This window comes from Chiloscyllium plagiosum, unplaced genomic scaffold (assembly GCF_037043375.1).
Source record: "Chiloscyllium plagiosum isolate Xiang-an unplaced genomic scaffold, Cpla_swu_hap1 HiC_scaffold_21, whole genome shotgun sequence".
In the NCBI taxonomy this organism is placed as follows: domain Eukaryota; kingdom Metazoa; phylum Chordata; class Chondrichthyes; order Orectolobiformes; family Hemiscylliidae; genus Chiloscyllium; species Chiloscyllium plagiosum.
The window spans coordinates 78,467,838-78,476,589 of record NW_028270159.1 but is presented as its reverse complement, the minus strand read 5'-3'; the positions used below and the strand labels follow the sequence as shown (position 1 = coordinate 78,476,589).

The window sequence follows — 8,752 nt, the reverse complement described above, 5'->3', positions numbered from 1 at the left end:
CATGGACAACGTCCACAGTCTGCCTTCATCAATCATCTTTGTCACATCTTCAAAAAAACTCAAGTTAGAAAGAGAGAATTACTCACACAAAGTCATGTTGACTATCCTTAATCTTTCCTGGTCTTTCCAAATACATATAAATCCTATCCCTCAGAATTCCTTCCAACAACTTGCCTACCACTGACTTCAGGCTGCCTGTTCTCTTGTTCCCTGGCCTTTCCTTACCACCTTTTTTAAAATAACAACACCTGTCTTCCAGCACCTCACCTGTCACAAACGATGATATAAATACCTCAGGGAGGGGCACTGCTTTCCTAGCTTTCCACAAATTTCTGGGATACACCTGATCAGGACCTAGGGATTTATCCACCTTGATGCCATTTAAGACATCCAGTACCACCTCCTCTGTAACATGGACACTTTTCAAGTTATCACTGTTGGTAACTATCAAGTTCTCCAAACTCTCTAGAACAGAGTAGCATCGTATCTCTCCCACCTCCTGTTGTTCCACAGATGGCCTTCTTGATCTTTAAGAAGTTGTATTCTTTGTCTGTTTTTTCTTTTATCCTTGATATATTTGTAGAATCGCTTTGGATTCTACTTAAACCATTTCCTAGAGATATTTCATGTTCCCTTTTTGCTCATCTGATTTCCCTTGAGTATATTCCTGTAAAAACATGAACCTGTACTCCCAATTCCTCCGCCTCTGCCATATCTGCTTCCAGGAGAAGCAATTCCACTCCAGGACATCCCAGAAAGGATTCCTATTTCAAGGACTGCATTTCCCTCCCACGTGATCAACAATGTCCTCTAATGCATATCCTCCACTTCCTGTACCTCCACCTTTCCCCCCACCCCTCCAACCACAATAAGAATATAATCCACCGGTCCTCACCTGCCACCCCACGAATCTCCAGATACAGCGCATTAACCTCTGCAATTTCCGCTACCTACAGTCAGACCCCACCACCAGGGATATATTTCCCTCCCCAGCCCTTCCACAGAGACCATGGGATATTTGGTGCTGATGTGCTGCCCCACTGATACCTCAGTCACTCACCCTGCCCAATGGTCTAGTGATACTATCACTAGATGGATAATCCAGACACCCAGATAACGTTCTGGGGCTCAGAGTTTGGATCCCGTCACAGCAGACAGTGGAATGTGAATTCAATAAAAATGTGGAAGTAAGAATCTATTGAAGACCATGAATCCATTGTTGATTGTTGCAAAAGAAAACCCATGAGATTCACTAATATCCTTCAGGGAAGGAATCTGCCATCCTTACCTGGTCTGGCCTACATGTGATTCCAGACCCACAGCAACGTGGTTGAATCTTAACTGCCCTTGAGGCCCAGCCAGTGACACCCTCATCCTGTGAATGAATTAAAAAAGGTCAAGTCTTGTATACAATCATACTATTCTTACAGATAAGTGATCTGTTAGTAAATTTGCTTCTCAATTCCCGGCTGACTATTTATTTCTCAGTTCCACCTGTACAACTTGCCTGGATGTACTTCCAGGATTATCCTCCTGAAGCCCAGCCATAATGTTATCCCTCATCAAAACCATCTCACCCCCCTGCTCTGTTGCCCCCTTTCTATCCTTGCTATAGCATCTATACCTTGGAACATTAAGCTGCTGGTCCTAACCATTCCTAAGTCATACCTCTGTAATTGCTGTAATATCCCAGTGCCATGTTCAAAACCATACCCTGAGCTCCTCTGCCTGACCTATCGGGCCTCCTGCATTGAAATAAATGCAGTGTAACTGCTCAGTCCTACCTCATTCTGTGCCTTGCCCTTGCCTGCCTTGACTGTTTGACGCCTGAACTGTACCAGCCGCAGACTTGGCTCTTTCCTCACTCTTTTGAGTTTACCTCCATTCCTTCACTGGTTTAATGCCTCTTGAATAGAACTAGCAACTCTTCCCTTTCAGTGCAGGTACAATCCATCCTTCTGATGAAGGTCGATTCTACCCCACAAGAGATTTGAATGATCCAACAATGTGAACTATTCTATTCCTATGTCATTGATAGCAATAAACAACAGCCTCCCCTCAAAATGGTTATTCTCCCCTTTAAGAATATTCTGCTCCCTCTCCGAGGCATCCTTGTACAAAAATTACACATTCGAATAATAAACCTTACACTCATCACATCATTATAAAAGGATTACATAACACATGATGGTTTGGGGAGACCTTTTGAGAGAATGTGATGATTCAAAGGAGAATTTTTAAGCAGCAAATAGGATTGATCTGGAACGCAATACTCACAATGCGAATATCCAGGTCCTGATGTACTGAGTAATTCAGAGTTTGGCAGAACATTTACTGAGATTACCATCTGAATGTCCACCTGTAATATCCTGTAATACAAGTTTATAAAATCTGTCACTCTCAGTTCAAGTTAGAAACCCACACCATCCCCTCCTCCTGGCGCAGGATTACTGTACATAGTTACAACAGGTCATCAGGAAGGGGAATGGAATGTTTTGTTTAGAGGGTTTTCAGTATGAGAGTTTGGAGTATATACCTGAGAGTAACGTGAGGAAGTGGTGGTGAGACCACCATATCTGGAGTAAAGTGAGCAGTTTTGGTCCCTTTAGATAAGGAAATGTGTCACTTTATTGGAGGCATTTCAGGGAAGATTCACTAGTAGAAAGTGCGGACTGCAGATGCTGGAGATCAGAGCTGAAAAATGTGTTGCTGGAAAAGCGCAGCAGGTCAGGCAGCATCCAAGCAGAAGGAGAATCAACGTTTTGGGCATAAGCTGAAGAAGGGCTTATGCCCGAAACATTGATTCTCCTGCTCCTTGGATGCTGCCTGACCTGCTGTGCTTTTCCAGCAACATATTTTTCAGCAGGGAAGATTCACTGGGATGATCCCTGGTTTGGAGAGATTATCTTTTAAATAAAGGCTGAACAGGTTGGGACTCTACTCACTGGATTTTGGAGAAAGAGAGGTGATCTCATTGAGACAGATGGGATTCTTAAGGGGTTTGACAGGATAAATACTGAGTGGATGTTTCCGAGTGTGAATACTGAAAAGGGAGTCTGGAACCAGATTCTGGGTCAGTCGCGGAATCAAGGGTTCTGCTTCAGATTCGCCAAGTTTAAGGCGACACAGAGGCGGGTAAGGGGTTTCAGTAGCAATGGAGCTGGGGTGAGGTGGAGACAAACAATGTTTAAGAGATTGGAATTCCCTGGTGTTTGGGATTGTGCAGATGTCTGATCAGAAGGTCACCTTAGGGTCAAATATAACAGCAATATTGTGAAGAACGTATTTCTGCCTCAGACAGTTACCAAGGAGAGGGAGAGGCTCAGCAGTAAGAGAAAGGAGTTTGGAATAACAACTGAAGGCAATGGGTTTAACCGTTACAATGTTTCATTGGAGGAAACTGCAGCTAATCAAGTAGTGGGAATGTGATAAGCAGTTTGGTAACTGAGTAACAGTGGAACAATGGAGAGGGATGGTGGGGAGGGAGAGCTCGACAGTGTCAGTGTACATGTGAAACCTAACATGGTGCTTTTTCACAATGTCAACTCCTGGCAGTATGTAGGTGAGATACAGGAGAGCTGAAACTTTATTGCTGGAACAGCACAGCAGGTCAGGCAGCATCTAGGGAACAGAAGATTCGACGTTTCGGGCACATGCCCTTCTTCAGGAATGAGCAGAGAGTGTTCAGCAGGAGAAGATAAAAGGTAGGGAGGAGGGAATTGGAGGAGGGGCGTTGGAAATGTGATAGGTGGAAAGAGGTCAAGGTGAGGGTGATAGGTCGGAGTAGGGTGGAGGCGGAGAGGTCAAGAAGAAGACTGCAGATCAGGAAGGCGGTGCCGGGCTGGAGGGATTCGGCTGAGACAAGGTGGGGGGAGGGGGGATGAAGAAACTGGTGAAGTCCAAGTTCATCCCCTGTGGTTGGAGGGTTCCCAGTCGGAAGATAAGACGCTCCTCCTCCGACCGTCGCGTTGTTGTGGTTTGGCGGTGGATGAGTCCAATGACCTGCATATCCTCGGTGGAGTGGGAGGGGGAGTTGAAATGCTGTGCTACAGGGTGATTGGGTTGGTTCGTCCGGGTGGCCCAGAGGTGCTCTCTGAATCGCTCCGCAAGTAGGCGGCCTGTCTCATTCCTGAAGAAGGGCATGTGCCCGAAACGTCGAATCTTCTGTTCCCTAGATGCTGCCTGACCTGCTGTGCTGTTCCAGCAATAAAGTTTCAGCTTTGATCTCCAGCGTCTGCAGACCTCACTTTCTCCTCGAAGATACAGGAGAGAGCAAGGATAGATACTGGAGGGACACCAAATGCAAGGAATTCAGAAAGGAAAGAGAGAGTGGAAATGGAGCAGGATTTTCCAAAAACCGTGAGGTCAAAAGGAAGTTTTTCAAAGAAGGGGAGAGAAGGGCATAACCAGAAAAGACAGACAGCCAGAACAAGGAACAATATCTGTGAATCGGTGAGGAGGAGGAGGAGACAGAGTGTTGGAAAGTCTGTGATTTAGCAAGCTTTGGGTAAATTGTAAAGCTGAGCTCTGATAAGGCTTAACAAGAGACTGGAGAAAGATGTAGGTTTAGGACAAAAACCAGGAACACCATGTGAGGCAGTTTGGCTCAGTGGGCTAGTGGGAGGGAGGGAAGCAGCAGATCGGATTATCTCAGTCACGGTGACAGAGAAACTCCATGTGCTCCTCACTCATGTTATTGGAGGGGAGGATAGAGGAGACAGGATGATGGACAGTGTTTTACAAAGAAACAAATCCAGGGTTAGTGATATTTAAAATGAGTGAACAAACCTGATGTGTTTAGCTTTTATCCAGAATATTAAAACAAACGACTGAAGTCCTAGTTCGAATCCCATCTTGGCAGATGGTGGAATCTGAATTCACGAAAAAATAACTGGAATTAGGAATCTCCTGATTTCCATGAAACCATTGTCAATGGTAAAATAAATCCTGCCAACCTGACAGCGGCCCAGCCAGCTACTCACTGTACTAATCACTGCAAAGTCTCAACACAGGAATGAAACTGGATGAACCATGTGGCATCTAACAAGGCACCAGAAATTACAACCACAGAATCAGCCCTCTCGATGGTGCAACGTCCTCCTCACTAACATCTAGTTTTTGATGCCAAAATGTGGAGAGCTGTACCTCAGACTAGTCAAGAAGCAGCCTGACATAGTCATATTCACGGAATCATCCCTTACAGACAATTACAAGACACCACCATCACCATCCTAGATATTGAGAGTGTGGTGCTGGAAAAGCACAACAGTCAGGCAGCATCAGAGGAGCAGGAGAATCGATGTTTTGAGCCTCAGCCCTTCATCAGTCTGATCTGGTGTGCTTTTCCAGCACCACACTCTCGACTCTGACCTCCAGCATCTGCAGTCTTCAATTTCTCCTAAAATCTCTGGATATGTCCTGTCCCACCGGCAGCACAGACCAGACAGAGATGGTGGCACAGTGGTGTACAGACAGGGAGGATTCGCCCCGGGAGTCTCATGGCTCCTGCTGATTACCACGTACTGTCCTCCCTTGGCTGATGAATCAGTTCTCCTTCGTGTTGAACAATATTTGAAGGAAGCACTGAGGCAACAAAATGGTGTCAAACGTACTCTGGGTACAGGATTTCAACGTCCACAATCGAGACTACCTCTGCAACAGAATTACTGACTGAGCTGGCCAGGTCCTGAAGGACACAGCTGCTCAACTGAGTCTGCAGCGGGTGCTGAGGGAACCAACAAGAGGGAAAAAAACATACTTGATCTCATTGTTATGAATTGACCAGCTGCAGATATGTCTGGCCATGACAGTATCGGTAAGAACGACCATCACATGTTCCTTTTGGAGACAATGCCTTGCCTTAAAGTTGAGAAAACCTCCACTGTGTTGAGTGGCACTATCACCGTTCTAAATGGGACAGACTACAAAGACATGTAGGATCTCAAACAGGGTATCTATGAGGTACTGTGGGACATCAACAGCAGCAGAACTGTACTCCAGCACAATCTGTAATCTCATGGGGTTGTAAATCCTGCTCTCACCCATCACAATGGACAGCAAAAGAGGGCATGCCATGAGCAGCACCAGGCAGACCTAAAAATGAAGTGCTAATCTGGTGAAGCTATCAAACAGAATTACCTGCATATCAAACAGCATCAGCAGCAAGCAACACAGCTAAGTGATCCAACATCCAATGGAACAGATCGGAGCTCTGCAGTTCTGCAACACCCAGTTGTGAACGGTGATGGACGATTAAACAACTCACTGATGGAAGCATCACAGATATTCCCACCCTTACTGATGGAGGGGCCTCACACATCCATGCACCAGATAAGATGACAGCATTTGCAGCAATCTTCAGCCAGAAGTGCAAAATGGGATGATCCATCTCAGCCTTCTCTAGTGGTTTCCAACATCACAGATGTGAGTTTTAAGCCAGTTCGATTCAGTTTGAATAACATCAAGAAATGGTTAAGTAGTGCAAAGGTTACAGGCCCTGCCAATATTCTGGCAATAATACTGATGGCTTGTGCTCCAGAACTTGCCACCCACCGAGCCACGTACCGCTCCAGCACTGGCATCTACCAAAAATGCGAAACATTGCCCAGGAATGTTAAACACAAAAACACAGGACAATCCAACCCAGGCAATTTCCATCTATCAGTCCACACTCGATCAGCAGTAAAGTGATGGAAGATGTCATCACCAGGGCTACCAAGCAGCAGTTGCTCTGCAACAGTCAGCTGAGCGACACTCACTTTAGGCTCCACCAGGGCCACTCAGCTCCCGATTGTGTCACCGCCCTCATTCACAACCTGACAACCAGCTGAGTCCCAGAGGTGAGGTGAGGGTGATAGCTCAGTCCCACTCCAAGATCACTATTTCTAGCTGATTTCACCCTTGTCTCAGCTCATATACTTTCATCCACATTGTGTTATCTCTAGACTTCATTATCCAAACTCACTCCCTGGCCAGCTTCCCACATTCAACCTCCCTGTAATCTCAAGAACATCTAAATATCTGCTTGTTGATTCATCAAAAGTCTCCTATTCATAAGCAACAACACAGAGTCATAGAGATGTACAGCATGGAAACAGACCCTTCGGTCTAACCCGTCCATGCCAACCAGATATCCCAACCCAATCTAGTCTCACCTACCAGCATGTGGCCAATATCCCTCAATTTAAATTTCTCACACTTGATTTAATTCCTGGCTGTGATAATCCCTAGCTCCCTGCACCACACACACTTTGAGACCTCGACAACCCATTTTCTTTGAGACTCCCAACCATTTGTTAATTCATTACTTCATCTGTGTGACTGTTTCTACAGTTGCTGAAGCAGCATGGTCTGAAATTCGCAGCCAAAATCTCACAGGTCTGCTTTCCACCTTTAAGACATCCCTCAAAACCTGCTTTTGGTCACCTGACCTAATATCTCCATCTCTGGCCTTCTGTCTAAAGTTCTCAATAGTATTTTTGTGAAATTATAAGCATGATAATAACAATACAAACTGTTGTTGATTTGACATTATTTTCAAATCATCACTGTTGCTGTAATGAATAATCTATAATGTCTCTTACCCAACCACATTGTAGGAGCACCTTCACCACACAAACTGCAGCTGTACAAGAAAGTCAAACATCACCCTCTCCACAAGCAACAGGGCTTTGGCATTAATCACTGGTATCTGTGGAAGGAGAAACACAGTTGATGTTTCAGGGAGTGCAAAAGGATTACAGGGAATGAAAATGGTGCAGAATTTGATAGTCAGAAATGGAAGGAAAATACACTTGCTTGTTGGAAAAAAGAATTCTTGTCTGTCAAAAATATTCAAGAAAAAAGTAATCTGATAATAGAGCAGTACATGGTCAGGGGCTGGGCCGCAATGAAAAACTCATTTGCAAAGGGTCTATAAAAGTCATAATACAGTAGTAAACAGACCAAAAATACACTCATGGTTCGAGACTGAGGAAGCTAGATATTGACAAAGTGGCCATGAGGGAGCCTGGAGGTGAATCAGAGCAGTATTGGCTGCTATGATCACAATGACTCTATACCAGAGAAAGGCTGCACATGCGCCTGGCTGCACCTTGCCCCCTACAAAGATGGCGGCTCCACACATGTCCAGTGAATCGTTGTCCCGAATAAAGATGGCGGCGCTCACGCCTCGTTTACTGCAAACACGGGACTGGGATGTTCAAATTTGTGTTTTCCGACGTGCACAATTTGTTTGTAAAACCTCTCCGCTCATAGCAACACAGTTTTTCTCCCATTTCCCTGTTTATTTCTTTCCTTACCGTATCCTTTCTCTCCATAACTTCCCGAGCATTCATTTCAGCGACTGTGCGCCGCACGCGAGGGTGATCACATGGTTTAGTTTAGCTCCGCCCTTCATTCACTTTGATTGGTTGGAGGACCAACATCCCGCTCGGTCATCCAATACCGCCCACCGTCCTTTCATTGGTCCGGTGCTGACATCAATCACCCGGAGTCCTTTGTTGGCGAGAACATGCGCAGTGTGTCCTGCTTTAGCTGATTTGTTGGGTAATGTGATGGGAGAGTTTGCTGAGGGTAAGAATTCCCTTTGTGTGAGCTCTGCAGTAGATTTCCTTTATTCATGGAGGGAATTGCCTTCCTACTCATGATGAATCAATGCCATCTGAATCAGTACATAAACACCACTTTTTCACTCCTTTACACAACATCTGAGATCTTTAGCACATTGTATCACTCTCTTCTTTGGAGTCAA

At 45.3% G+C, this 8,752-nt stretch overlaps 1 long non-coding RNA gene across 1 annotated transcript; it reads right to left on the bottom strand.

The window, feature by feature from the left end:
* Positions 1-1,288: 1,288 nt before the first annotated feature.
* On the bottom strand, positions 1,289-8,328 carry LOC148146455 (uncharacterized). The gene is made up of 5 exons (XR_015760834.1): positions 8,301-8,328; positions 7,584-7,690; positions 4,789-4,871; positions 2,278-2,369; positions 1,289-1,375 (listed from the first exon to the last, which is right to left on the bottom strand). It is a non-coding gene; the product is annotated as an uncharacterized LOC148146455 (long non-coding RNA).
* Positions 8,329-8,752: the final 424 nt, after the last annotated feature.